This window comes from Gopherus evgoodei, unplaced genomic scaffold, assembly GCF_007399415.2.
Source record: "Gopherus evgoodei ecotype Sinaloan lineage unplaced genomic scaffold, rGopEvg1_v1.p scaffold_38_arrow_ctg1, whole genome shotgun sequence".
Taxonomy (NCBI): domain Eukaryota; kingdom Metazoa; phylum Chordata; order Testudines; family Testudinidae; genus Gopherus; species Gopherus evgoodei.
Window position 1 is genome coordinate 4162956 of NW_022060059.1, and position 14681 is coordinate 4177636.

General features: G+C 49.3%; 1 long non-coding RNA gene across 1 annotated transcript in view; it reads right to left on the reverse strand.

The window, feature by feature from the left end:
• The window catches only part of LOC115642184, a 28278-nt gene extending 25529 nt beyond the window's left edge, over positions 1–2749 (reverse strand). Inside the window, exon 1 of the long non-coding RNA XR_003998178.1 lies at positions 2737–2749. This is a non-coding gene — a long non-coding RNA (uncharacterized LOC115642184). The remainder of the gene's footprint in view (positions 1–2736) is intronic.
• Positions 2750–14681: the final 11932 nt, after the last annotated feature.

Below are 14681 nucleotides of genomic sequence, written 5' to 3' on the forward strand. Positions count from 1 at the left end.
GGCACTGCTTACTCCTGGCCCTTTAAATTTCAACAGCCATTGCCTAAGAGGCAAGATTTTAAGCAGCAAAGAATCCTGTGGCACTTTATAGACTAACAGACGTTTTGCAGCATGAGCTTTCGTGGGTGAATACCCACTTCGTCAGATGCATGCCAGATTTTTGTCAGATTTTAAGAACATAAGAGCAGCCATATTGGGTCCCTCTAGCCCAGCATCCTATCGTCTGACAGTGGTCAAGGCAAGGCTCCCCAGAAGGAATGAACAGAACAGGTAATCATCAAGCAATCCATCCCCTGTCACCCATTCCCAGTTTCTGGAAAACAGAGGTTAGGGACACCATCCCTGCCCATTCTGGCTAATAGCCGTTGATGGACCTATCCTCCATGAACTTTAGTTCTTTTTTTAACCCTCTTATAGTCTTGGCCTTCACAACATCCTCTGGCAAAGCATTCCACAGATTGACCGTGCGTTGTGTGAATATTTCCTTTTGTTTGTTTTAAACCTGCTGCCTATTAATTTAATTTGGTGGCCCCTAGTTCTTGTGTTATGAGCAGTAAATAAAATTTCCTTATTTACTTTCTCCACACCAATCATGATTTTATAGAGCTCTATCATATCCCCCCTTAGTCGTCTCTTTTCCAAGCTGAAAAGTCCCAATTTTATTAATCTCTCCTCATACGGAAGCCCCTCCATATCACTAATCATTTTTGTTGCCCTTTTCTGAACCTTTTCCAAGTCCAATACATCTTTTTTGAGATGGGATGAACACATCTGCACACAGTATTCAAGATGTGGACATATCATTGATTTATATAGAGGCAATATGGTATTTTTGGTCTTATTATCTATCCCTTTCTTAATAATTCCCAACATTCTGTTTGCTTTTTTTAACTGCCACTGTACATTGAGTGGATGTTTTCAGAGCACTATCCACAATGGCTTCAAGATCTCTTTCTTGAGTGGTAACAGCTAATTTAGACCCCATCATTTTATATGTATAGTTAGGATTATGTTTTCCAATGTGCATTACTTTGCATTTATCAACATTGAATTTCATCTGCTATTTTGTTGCCCAGTCACCCAGTTTTGTGAGATCTTTTTGTAGATCTTTGCAGTCTGCTTGGGTCTTAACTATCTTGAGGCATTTTGAGAAGTATTGTCACCTCACTGTTTACCCCCTTTTTCGGATCATTTATGAGTATGTTGAACTGTACTGGTCCCTGGGGGACACCACTATTTACCTCTCTTCATTCTGAAAACTTACCATTTATTCTTACCCTTTGTTTCCTATCTTTTAACCAGTTACCTCTTATCCCATGACTGCTTACTTTGCTTAAGAGCCTTTGGCGAGGGACTTTGTCAAAAGCTTTCTGAAAATCTAAGTATCAGAGGAGTAGCCGTGTTAGTCTGGATCTGTAAAAGCAGCAAAGAGTCCTGTGGCACCTTATAGACTAACAGACATTTTGGAGCATGAGCTTTCGTGGGTGAATACCCACTTGTCGGATGCATCCAAAACATCTGTTAGTCTATAAGATGCCACAAGACTCTTTGCTGCTTTTACTGAAAATCTAAGTGCATTATATCCACTGGATCCTCCTTGTCCACATGCTTTTTGACCCCCTCAAAGAATTGTAGTAGATTGGTGAGGCATGATTTACTTTTACAAAAAACACGTTGACTGTTCCCCAATGAATTTGTTCATCTATGTGTCTGACAATCTGTTCTTTACTATAGTTTCAGCCTATTTGCCTGGTAGTGAAGTCAGGCTTACCGGCCTGTTAATGCTATGATCACCTCTGAAGCCCTTTTTAAAAATTGGCGTCACATTAGCTATCCTCCAGTAATTTGGTACAAAAACTGATTTACAAACCACAGTTAGTAGTTCTGCAAAGTGGCAGGCCTCCAGGCCTTTGGCTTCCCATGCTGCCATGGCTGGGGCACAAACAGCAGCTTTTTCTCTTAGTCCTTAGATGTGGAGTGAAGGGACATTGGGGTTGGCAACTCTCCTTTGAAAATTTTAAAAATACATGTTTGCTGCATCTCTGCACCTTCAGGTGTGCGCTGGGACTGAAAACACGACAACACCATGAGCAAGGGTGTTCTCTTAGCAGGAAGTGTCTCAAACCCACTATCTTAGGAAATTTCGGTTATGTTGGCAGGAGCTACATTTTAGTGTGGACACTTACAGAGCTAGGTTGATGTAAATTGCTTTACGTTAACCTAACTGTAGTGTAGACCAGGGCTTGCTGCATTAGTTGTTAGCAAACTGGGTTACATATTCAGTTTCCAGTTACAAAGCATCACTTCAGTTATTTTTGGTAGAAAACCAAATAATCATAGTATCAGTTATATAACATCCCCCTTGTCCCAGCTGTGGTGTCTGTAACAATGGAAAGACCCATTTTCATGGTGGAAAGGCAACAGAATTCTGAGAGAAAAGTACTTGGATTGGCCAGGGATGGAGGGATTTGTATCGCTGAAGCTGAGATGAAGTGTTATTGAAAGGGCCCTTGGGGCAATTCCTATGTTTCTACATCTGCACTATGTGGGCTGAGAACAGTAGATTGTCTAGTCTGATATCCCAAGAGTGGCCCATATCGTATGCGCCAGAGGAAGGGGAAAGTGATCTCACAATGGGCAATTATGGAATAACCAAAATCCTTAAATGCCCACCATTAGTGAACATTTCTTCTTGAAGACTTTAGACCTGAAGGACAGAGGGTATGTCTACACTACAGACACTGCGAAAGCCCAGAGATGGCACTGCATCTGTTGTTACAGTGACAGAAAGGGTTTTTCCATTGCTGTAGTCAATCCACCCCCTTGAGCTGCAGTAGCTAGGTGGATGGAAGAATTCTTCTGTTGATCTACTGGTGTCTATACTGGGGCTTAAATTGGCTTAACTAGATTGCTCAGGGGTGTGAATTTTTTACACCCTTGAGCCTTGTACTTAGGTCAGCCTAAGTTTTAGGTATAGACCAGGCCTTGGTCTTACAGAGATAGGTCTACAGTACAGCAGTTACAGTGGCACATCTAGAACTACTGTAGTGCTGCAGTGTAGACACTTCCTATATTAACAGAAGGGATGTTTCTGTTGATGTAGTTAATCCACCTTTCCAAGAGGTGGTAGCTAGGTTGATGGTAGAATTCTTCCATTGACCCAGCTGCGTCTACGTAGGATGTTAGGTCAAACCTAACTACATCACACAGAGCACAAAATTTTTCACAGCCCTCAGTGATCTAGCTAGGTCAACCTAAGTTTTAGGTGTAGAGTAGGCCACAGATTGTAAGACATAAGCAGAGATAGGTCCCAATCATCTCTGACCATCTCTCAAAACTTTGAGACTCTTCTGACTCTGGATCCAAATTCCATGATTCAGGACTAGCTCTAGTTGAGAGCTAGTTGAGAGTAAGTGTCTTTTTTGCTGCTGAATCAAAAAAATGAAATAAAATAAAATAAAAGGAAAAGCAAAACATCTTTGGAATATTTTCTGCTTGGCTGACTAATAGGTTGATGAATAGAATCACCCTTCACAGGCAGTGTAGAGGTGCAGCATTCATAAGGTGCAATTCTACTCCCACCGCTCTCAGGAAAGACCCTGTCACACTTGCAAGGTATCTGCAACAGATATGTAACCCTTCTGCCCCTCTGAGTTGGCAGCAACAAGGGCCGGGTTCAGTATCCAGGGGTTCCGTTTCAGTAACACAATGCATAACCGGCTCGAGCCCCCACCCAGTGACCTGGGACACCCACATATCACACACCCCTGGGCGCCTCTAGGAGGCAATACTTCCCCTCTCGCAAGCACGGAGTCTGAGTGTGGCAAAATCTTTTTAATAAAGGAAGGAATCAATGCGGCATCCCATTGGAGAAACACCACAAACAGGGTTATAACACAAACCATAAACAAAAACCCACCTCCAAGTACGTTTGGCACTGTCCTTTTTCCCTTTAGGGTTTTAAGTCCAATCACCCCAAAGTCCAACAACCCAAAAGTCTCTGGTCAATGCCACCCCAGAGTTCGAGAGTTTATCTGTAGAGGTCCCTCCCCCCAGCCTTGGTAGAAAGGGGCACCTTACGTGGTCCAGGGCCAACTGCCCTGCCTCTCCGTGGGTTCTGCTTCTGCCTTCTCCACAAACGGCTCCGCTTCACCAGCCACTCCACTCTGCTCCTCCAGCCGTCCTCAGAAACTGCTCCGCTCCACCAGCTGCTCTGCTCCATGAGCTGCTCCAGTTCTCCCTGCAAACTGCTCGGCTCCACTCACTCTGTGGGCCGCTCCACCCGTCCCACAGCTACTCCGCTCTGCCAGCCGCTCCGCTGCCACCAGCTGTCCCGTGATCCACTCCAGCCGTCCCCACAACTGCTCCACTCCGCCAGCCGCTCTGTTCCACAGCATATCTTCAGGCTCCCCCACTAGTTAGCACAGTACTCAGTGCTCTCAGCTCAGTAATTTCAGCTCTTTAGTGATTTCAACTCTTAGTGATCTCAGCTCTTAGTAGGGGAGCCCCAGTGCTAGTGCACCATTAGCCCAAAGTGAATTCAGCTCAGTAACCTGTATTTAGATTCTTGAGGGAATAAAAAAATCAACTCTGACATTCCACAGTGGAGAGAGAGAGAAGGGGGTGGAACTGGTGCTTCTGGCTCCACAAGGCAACTGCACCACCAGGCACAGATACCTATCCCCAGCCTCTCTCTCAATTCACTGGGTTTGGAACCCATGTCCCTTGTCTAGCAAGTACCACCCAACTGAGGGTGAGTCATTTGTCACCAAGCAGTCCCACAACTCAGCAGTCTGGGATAGGGTAGGCGTGCCTATGAAAATACACTCTCTGAAATTCTTTCCACCAGATGTCAGGGTAGAGCTTATCCTGACTCTGCTTACAGATATAAAGGAGGGGGCTGAGATTCTGAGTCAACTGCTAAAGTGATCCCTAAAAGATTATGAGGTTAGCCGACTGGGAAGAGCAGGGAACTAGGAGGCGGAAGTCCTGCTTTCTGTTCCTGGACAAGTCATTTCACCTCTCTAGTTTGGTTTCTTTGACTATAAAGTGGGGATAACGGTGCCTCCCTCACAGGGATTTGGTGTGGATGAATTCATGAAGGAAAGGAATGTGTGTAAAGTGCTCTGAGATCCTTATGTGAAAAGCAATGTGGAAAAGCAGAGGGTTAGTGTTAGAATGAAGTTGTCATCTACATGCAGTGGGTCGCTTGAGGTATTTAAAAGTTTCCTAAGGTTAAAGCTCACTTAGTCTCCAATGTATGGGCCCTTCAGGTAGGCATCTTGCCTATAAGGGTGTCCACATATTCTCCTGCTCTAAAATCTCAGCCCATGTCCACCCCATACAATCTTGGTCTGCCCAAGATGGGTCCCAAACACTCAGTCTGCTGCTGGAATCTTTCATCTAGCAGCTGGCTAAGCTAAGGCCGTACTGATTTGTAATTAAAACAGTACCTCTGTTACACAATCAGATCTGGTGTGAAATCCCTAATCATAGTACTCTTGGTCCCTATGCAAAGGTGGAGTGAAAGTCTGCACTTCTCTCTCTGACCCCTTATGCTCATTCTTAGAGAGGACATCTGAGAATCAGTGCTGTGGCCTGGGGCCACAGAAGATGCCCTGGGTGTTTCTACACCTACCATAGACCATTGTCCTTCCCATGCTATACCTGCTCTTCCACATCTGTGGCAGAGCAATCTTTAAACATGCATGCTGCTTACATCCGCAGGCATACTGCATGACATTAGTTCCCATACAGAATATTTCTTTTGGCAGGGAAGGGGTTATTCCAAACTCCTATTGGTCTGAATACAAATGGAGTTTGCAAGTGGATGTGTAGTAACAGTGTCTGGCTGGCAGCTGCACTTCCTTATACCCAGCTGAGGAGTAATGTGCTTAATAACATTTCCAGACATATGGTGCTGAGCTGACTTCATGCCTGTTTGATGTGTTGTTTATTTTCCTGTTTCTTTATGAACATAAGCAGCAAGCCAGCCTAGTTTCTGTTTTTTCCCGGAGTCTTTCTTCACCTGTGTCCTTGTGTCCATCCTCTGAATGTAATCCATCTCTCCATTTCTCGCTCTCAAACTCTTCTCCTACCCTTCCTCTCCTGCCAGCTGCTCTGACACCACTGTTAAAGCTTGTATCTCCAGCTTGTCTGACTGGGGACACAATTCTTGGTTCACAGCATAGCAAAATCCAGCTGACCCTACAGAGAAAAGCAGCCAGAAAAAGCATCCGAGATGGCTGACACAAGGCCACTGCCCGCCTGCAGAAGAAGCTCTTGCTAGCAGCCACCAGCACCAGCCAGCAAAAGAGCTGAGGGATGAGTCAGGCTTGGCTCCCTGATGTCACCAGGGAAAACGAGACTTGCCTGTCTTTGGTCTCTTCCCTTCTAGGTTGCTATGGCATAAGCCCCACTCCCCCTTGCCCAACTCCCATCACATACCTGTATTCTCCCTCATTGGCTCCAGCCTCACCCCCTCTGCTTTTCTACTGCTCCCCCTTTATCCCACATGCCAGTAATTCGAAAGCATGAAGGCGTCACATGGAACAATTTAGAAACATGTACCAAAATAAAACCCCCTCTGACTCATGCAGTACTAACTAAAGCAACCACCCTGTCCTACCTTAGTCCTCCCATCCCTCTGCCCAGTCCTCTTGTCTGTCCTCATTTGCCTGTGATTGGACTTTCAGACCAGTGGGGCAGGAATTCAGGCTTTCATTTACCCTGTAAAGTGCCTAGCACACTTTAGATGCCAATTAAATAATAATGGGGGTGTCCATCGCAGGAAAGAAAGACAGGCTGTGGGAAAACCTGATGAATTAATGTTGAGAAGGGATGGGATGGGAGGGGAAGACAGAGTCTACAGGAGGCCTGGGATATTAAGGGAGTGTCCTATTGCTGAAGCTCTCAGGGCAGTGCCCATGTTTAAAAGACTGCCTCTCATCCTACCAGTATTGCTTGCAGGAAATTTAAAAGTTTCTTTTGGTCTTGCAGCCATGATTATTTGTGGCTCAGATGAAATTCAGAATGGTGTTACACTTATTGTGGCCCTCAGCTGGCTCTTTCCAGGCGAATCAGGTGCGGAGTTGACATTGACAAGACTCTCCCACTGTGAGCACTTCAGAGAAGAATCTTTGGGGCAGGCTGGGTGATGCCTTATCTTTCAAGCTGTGATTAAGATGGACCAATGGGGAGGGTGAACTGGTCACGCATTCCACACCCATGCTCAGCTCTGCTGCCTGGAAAGCACTTTCAGAGGTGTGTTTTCCATCACAAAATGCTTGAACTATGTTGGATTGTCCTTGCACCCTGGCAGCATAATTAACATGCTGTGATGGAGCAAAGCTCTTCTTTTCCCCTGGATGTCATTTGATGGATTGAGGATTTCCCCCTCTGAGATGCTGTGTTGCACCTAACATCCTCCTGCCTGAGAGAAGGCTGGGTCAGAGCCTGTGAAGGTAGAGCAGGAGCTCAGTGTTGAGCAGTGTCAGGCACTATCTTTGCTCTGTTATGATTACTATTAGTTTGTTTGTATTATCACAGGGCGGTAGCCATGGATGGGCCATGATGCATCCAATTAGCACCCAAATCCACCCATAGCTGAATGCAAAAGCCAATGTCCACATGGTTGTAAATCAGGAAAAAGCGGGTGGCTCTTGGCCCATTTGGAAAATGCTGTGTCTGTCAGGGAGTGGTATGCAGCAGCTTGGCTGGCCCCACCACTGCCTCTGCCCAGCACCTCAAACCTCTCCCAGCCCTGCGCAACTCTGGCGAGAACTGGGCCTCGTGCAGGCACTGACTGTCCCTCTCTTGTGCCACAGTGTAACCTGTGGGGCTCTGGAGATCACCCCCATCCACGAGCCAGCACAGACCCTTCTCTGCATCCTGCTAACCACTTGCAATCATTGCTCGTCCACCATAAGTTGGAGCCCACCCAAATTTCACTGATAGCTATGCCACTGTATTATTATAGCACCTAAGAGCCCCAGCCACAGAACAGGACCCCACTGTGCTAAGGGCTGTACAAACACAGAACCAAAAGGCTGTCCCTGTTCCGAAGAGCTTGCAATCTAAGTATCAGACAAGAGACACTGGATGGATTCAGACAGATGCATGAGCACAAGGAAACAGTGAGACCAGATTAGTCAGTATGATTGGCAGTGGTCTCAGCACCCCAGCAGTCTAGCCACTGTCAAGTTTTTGTAAGCTTCAAGGCAGAGGAGAGTTTTAAGGAGGGATTTGAAGGAGTATGATGAGGTGGTTTTGTGGGTGTTTAAAGGGAGATCGTCCCAGGCATGAGGGTTAGCCCGGCTGAAAGCACAAAGGGGCTTGTTTGAATGTGTAACAAGTGGGTAATGGAGGCTGGGATCTTATACCCATGGAAGGGGGCTTGACCTTTGATGGGGTGGGTTAGACCATGAAGAGCCTTGAAAGCAAGGACAAGTTGGATGTGATAGAGAAAAGAGAACCAGTGGAGGGACACAAAGAGGGGTGACATGGTCAAAGCAATAGGCTAGGAAAATTGTCTTTGCAGCAGCCTTCTGAATAGATATGACAGTGGCAGTGTTGCATTTGCTGAGGCCAAAGAAGAAGATGTGGCAGTAATTGAGATGCAAGATGATGAGAGCCTGGATGAGAGTTTTAGCTGTGTGGATGAGTGGGAAAGGCCAGATCTTGAAGATGTCCTGCAGAAAGATTCAGGATACAGGACTCTGCCACAGAACTAAGAGACAAAGACCAGGGCCTGGAATCCCTCTCTTGTACCACAGTGAAAGACACTAAAACACAGATTCTCAAAGGTATTTAGCCACCTCACTCCCATTGAAATCAATGAGACTTAGGTGCCTGAGTACCTGTGAGGATCTGGACCTACATTGGGGTGGGCAAACTTTTTGGCCTGAGGGCCACATCTGGGTGGGGAAATTGTATACAGGGCCATGAATGTAGGGCTGGGGCAGAAGGTTGGGGTGCAGGAGGGAGTGCGGGGTGTGGGAGGGGGTGCGGAGAGGGTGCGGGGTGCAGGAGGGACTCAGGGCAAGGGGTTGTGGTGCAGGATGGGGTGTGGAGTGCAGGACAGGGCTCAGGACAGGGGACTGGGGTGCAGGGAGGGGTGAGGTGTGCGGGAGGGGCCTCAGGGCAGGGGGTTGGGGTGCACGAGGGGTGCAGGGTGCAGCAGGGGGCTCAGAGGAGAAGGGGTGGGGATGCAGAAGGGGTGCAGGGTGTGACATGCGTCTCAGGGCAAGGAGGTTGGGGTGCGGGGTGCAAGAGAGGTTCGGGTTGTGGGCTGTGGCCCGGCGCTGCTTACCTTGAATGGCTCTGGGGTGGCAGCGGCATGCAGAGGGGCTATGGCAGGCTCCTTCCCTGCCCTGGCACTGCGCAGCCCCTGGGGGAGGGCAGGGCAGTAGGCTCTGCGCACTGCCCTCGCCTGCAGGTACCTCCCCTGAAGCTCCCATTGGCCACAGTACCCCATTCCCGGCCAATGGGAGCTGAGGTGGGCGGTGCCTGCAGGCGAGCGCAGCGCGCGGAGCCCTCTTCCCCCCCACACCTCCCAGGGGTCACAGGGATGTGGTGCCAGCCGCTTCCGGGAGCGGCGCACGGCCAGGGCAGACAGGAAGCCTGCCTTAGCCCTGCAGTGCTATGGGGGAGGCAATCTCGCAGGCCAGATCCAAAGCCCTGATGGGCCAGATCTGACCCGTGGACCGTAGTTTGCCCATCTCTGGCCTATATGCTCAATGCTGTGGGATCATTGGAAATGTGCTACATACCAGCCAATTCCCGTTCAACGGGGCACATTCTTACTTCCTAGGGCTTTGTGCTGCTTCGTTTCTCACAAGCGCGCCTCCGGGCCAGCCTCTATTTCTATTCAGAGCATGCACAACAGAATGGTAGGTGACCACATTACAACAGCAATGTAAGGACATTCAGTACAGAGCACCAGTCACAAAAGCCTCAGGTACCAATAGAGGCCTGATTGTTAGCAGTTGGGAACTGCTGTCCTGGCCTACCAAACTGGCCAGAACTAGGAGTGGGTCACTCTGGAGCATGCAAGGATGGGATGTCTTTGTGGGCTGTAGGATGTTTAACCACATGATTCGGTAAAGTGCCTGCTGCTCTGAGAAGGCTGATGCCAGCTGTGCGAATCACAGCAGCAGAGGCTGTGGTAGAATTTCTCAGAAATGTTTTGGACACAGTCTCATACGTGGCAGATGAGTCTGCTGAGCCCCTCACCCGTCTGGGTTCCGGTTTGAAAAGTCACAAGTGAAAGCTACCATCGGGTTACCATATGCTGTCGTTACTGTCAGAAGTGGTTCAGCAGGCGCTAATCCTTCCCTGGAGCAGGGCTGCGGAAAAGGCGGCTTTCTCACTGCGTCACTGACTCCAGAGACCACATCAGAACTTCAGAAAACCCCAGTTGTCAATGCAGCTTGCAAGAAGACTCTTCTAGCTATCTATAGTTTATATAACTTATTGGGCAGTATACGATCTGGGCCCATCTAACTTCTAACTAGCATATCTCATCCTTCTCAGAGCAATCATGTAATTATAATACACTGCATTGCTACATCAACCATCACCCTAGGCAGCAAACCTGCTGCTGATACGGGATGCCAGCAACAGGTTACCCCGAACGGGCGTTGAAAGCAATTGGACTTGCTGTACTGTTTGTACTGTACACAGACCAAAGCCAATCTGAGCAGCATTACCAAGAGCATGAGGGTTACAGCAGTGCCCAGACACCTCAGCCATGCTAGAGCAGTGGTTTTCAAACTGTGGGTCATGACCCAGTACTAGGTGGTGGAATGTAAGGCACTGAGTCGTGGTGGCTCTGGTGAGCAGTGCCAACCAGGCTGTTAAAAGTCCCATCGGCGGTGCTGGCTAAGGCAGGCTAGTTCCTACCTGTTCTGACACTGTGCTGTGCTCTGGAAGCGTCCAGCAGCAGTTCCACCTCCTAGGGGACTCATTGCATTGCCCTCACTGTGAGCACCGGCTCTGCACTCCCATTGGCCAGTTTCCGGGTGGGTGCCTGCAGGCAAGAACCACGCAGAGCTGCTTTCGCGCCTCCACCTAAGAGCTGGATCTGCTGCTGGCCGCTTCCAGGGCGCAGCGTGGTCAGCAGTGCCAGGACAGGTAGGAAGCCTGCCTCTGCACCCCTGCTGCGCTGCTGACTGGGAGCCAACCAAGGTATGCCTGCACTCCAATCTCCTGCCCCAGCCTAAGCCCGCCCCTCTTCCTGCACCCCAAACTCCTCATTCCTGGCCCCACCCCAGAGCCTTCACCCCAAGCCCAGAGCCCTGACCCCCTCTGTCATAAACAGATAGCTAAGGGTTAATGTTCTTTTACCTGTAAAAGGTTAACAAAGGGAACCAAACACCTGACCAGAGGACCAATCAGAAAACAAGATTTTTCAAATGTCAAGGGAGGGAGTTTTTGGGTGGGTGTTCTTTGTCTTGGTTCGGTGGCCCTCTCGGCTCTGAGAGTGATCTCTCTATCTCCAGGCTTTCTAATCTTCTGTTTCCAAGTTGTAAGTACAAGGATAGTAAGACAATAGGTTTATATTGTTTTTTTGTATTTACCTGTGTGTAGTTGCTGGAATGTTTTACATTGTATTCTTTTTTGATAAGGCTGTTTATTCATTTTTTCTTTTAAGCAATTGACTCTGTATATTGTCACCTTGATACAGAGACCATTTTTATGTCTTTTTCTTTCTTTTTATATAAAGCTTTCTTTTTAAGACCTGTTTGAGTTTTTTCACTGGTTAAGGCTAAGGAACGAAGGGAGGGGGAAAATCTCTTTGTGTTAGATTTACTAAGCCTGACTTTGCGTACTCTCTGGGTGAGAGGAGAGAGAGATTTGATCTCTCGGTACTTGTGTTTCAAGGACTTGAAGTAGGGAATATCCTAGAGTACCCAGGGCGGGGAAATCTGGGAGGAGGTAAAGAGGGGGAAGGGAAGTGGGTTATTTCCCTTTGTGGTGAGACTCAGGGCATCTGAGTCTTGGGGTCCCCCAGGGAAGGTTTTGGGGAGACCAGAGTGAGCCAGACACTGAAATTTTCTGGCTGGTGGCAGCAATATCAGATCCAAGCTGGTAATTAAGTTTGGAGGTTTTATGCTAGCTTCTCATGTTCTGAACTCTAGGGTTCAGATCTGAGTAAGAAAGTTATGACATCCTCCCACACCTCAACCCCCTGCCCCAGCCCTGAGCCCCCATAAACCTAGAGCCTCCTCCTGCACCCCAAACTCCTCATTCCTGGCCCCATCAGAAGCCCCCCACCCCAGAGTCCTGATCCCCTCCCATACCCCAAACCCCTGACCCAGCCCAGAGCCCCCTCCTACACCCTGAACCCCTCATTCCCAGCCCCACCCCGCAGCCCTCATCCCTGCACCCCAACCCTCTGCCCCAACCCTGAGCCCTTCCAACACCCCAACACCCTCATCCCCAGCTCACTTGGGTCACAGGCAACAACAGTTTTCTTCAACTGAGTCACCAAAAATAAAGTTTGAAAATCACTGTGCTAGAGGCTTCATTGTGCTCCTTTGGCCTGCAAGGAGACACAGTCCATACCCCGAAAAGGTATACAGTCTGAACAGGCAAAGGAAGTATTGTTATCTCCACTGAGCAGCTTGGCGCAGAATGAGGAAGTGATTCACCCACGGCTGCCCATGGTGTCCACGCACTGGCTTTCAAACCAAGGAGTGTGCCCTCTGGGGAGTGTGACGAGGCTATGGGGATTTGACGAGCAGCAGGTCCTGCCTGGGGGTGCCGTTAGGAGGTAGCTGCCATCCCCTGGCTGAACATGTTGCCCAGGCTCAGGGAGCAGGCTTCTGTCAGGTGCGGGTCAGGCAGGCAGCTGGATCGGAGAAAGGCAGGGTGGCGGTGACAGAGCCTCCCTGGTGGCTGCAGATGGGCTCGCTGGGCTTGGCAGATACGAGACGGGACTGGGCCCCAGTACCCTAGCCTGACAGAGGCGAGGTGGGGAGAGTGAACCTGAGACGCCCCAGCTGCCCCACTTCCTGCAGGCACCTGGCACCCATCCCCCGCTGTCCTCACACATCCAGAACCCTTGCCTCCCATACAAAACACACACACACAGCACTAGCCACCTCCCATACAACCCCCCCAGTGCCTCTCCACAGCACCCCAGCTCCCACACAATCCCCCTGCCCCCACACACCCAGTACTCCCACCTCCCACACTATCCCCCAGCCACCCCACACAGCACCCCCACCTCCCACACAATCCCCCCACCACCCCCACACATAGAGCACCTCCTGCCTCCCACACAATCCCCCCACCACCCCCACACACAGAGCACCTCCTGCCTCCCACAGTCCCCCCACTGCTCCCCACACCCAGCACCCCCTGCCTCCCACACAACCCCCACATGCCCAACACCTGCTGCCACCCACACCATCCCCCCACCGCTCCCACACATCCAGCACCCCTGCCTCCCACACAGTTCCCTCACTACCCTCACATATCCAGCACCCCACCTCCCATACAATCCCCCCACTCCTCTGGATACCCAGCATTCCCCAACTCCCACACAATCTCCCCCATCCTCTTCCCCCACATACCCAGCAGCATCCCCACCTTCCACACTCTCTATATGTCTACACTGCAATTCAGAGCTGTGATTGCAGCATGTGTAAACCAAAAATCAAAGCTAGCTTGAGTAACAATAGGACTCTGCTGGGAACACACGTACATAGCCACTGCCCAGCATGCTTCAAAGCAGGCTCCAGTAACAATAGCAGTGGTCTAGCTAAATCAGAGCTAGCTTAGGTATGTCCACACAGGTCACAGTCACCCCTCTTGATTGCAAGGAAGACATACCTCTAAATGTGAGGTGAGGAATCACAGCTGAATGGTTTGAAAGAAGAGGATCTGGGGCGAACTTTCACTTATATGAGTTCCTAACAGCTCCTTGCACGTTGCCCCACACCAAAATACTATGTAAACAACCATGGGAAGGCGCCTTGCAAGGGCTGGCAGAGTGACACACTTTCTAAGCAGCAACAGATGGTACTAGCAGCTGTTATAGCAGGAGCTGGCAGGGCAGCCTCGCATAAGAGGTTTATGTTTGTTTCTCAGTGTTTTTAGTTTGATTTTAGAGGATGGGAGTGTGATGGTAGCAGGACCCATGCTAACAAGAGAGAGGGGCTCGCAGTGTCCAACGAGTGTGTCAGGCAGGACCCCGCTGCTGGAGGGACAGAGGTTGTGATGATATGTGGCCTCAAAGCTGGGAGATGGGTTCATAATTGGGGATGATGAAAGGACTCTCAGCGCTTCAGGGGAACAGTTTAATGCTGACCTGGGAAGGGTCTCTCTACTAGTTCTTGATACAGGGATGGCAATATGCCCAGTCCATACTCACTGCTGGGTTTATTTGCTTGGTTACACTCTCACACTGGATTAGACTGGTAGTCCGCCTAGGCTGCTGTCTTGTCCCTCAGCAGTAACCAGTGTCTGATGCTTCAGAAGAAGGAAAACTCCTGCCCTCCAAATTCCCCATAATACACCTGGCCCACTGTTCCATTGCTTGGTTTGTGTTTCTGGCAGGTTTGCTGGGTTGTACATTTTGTGCTTAATGAATTTGGCTGCGCCTGCAGCTAGATAGATCATCATCCTGGGGTGACTGAAATACTGGACATTGTCAACATGGATGTTCCCCCACA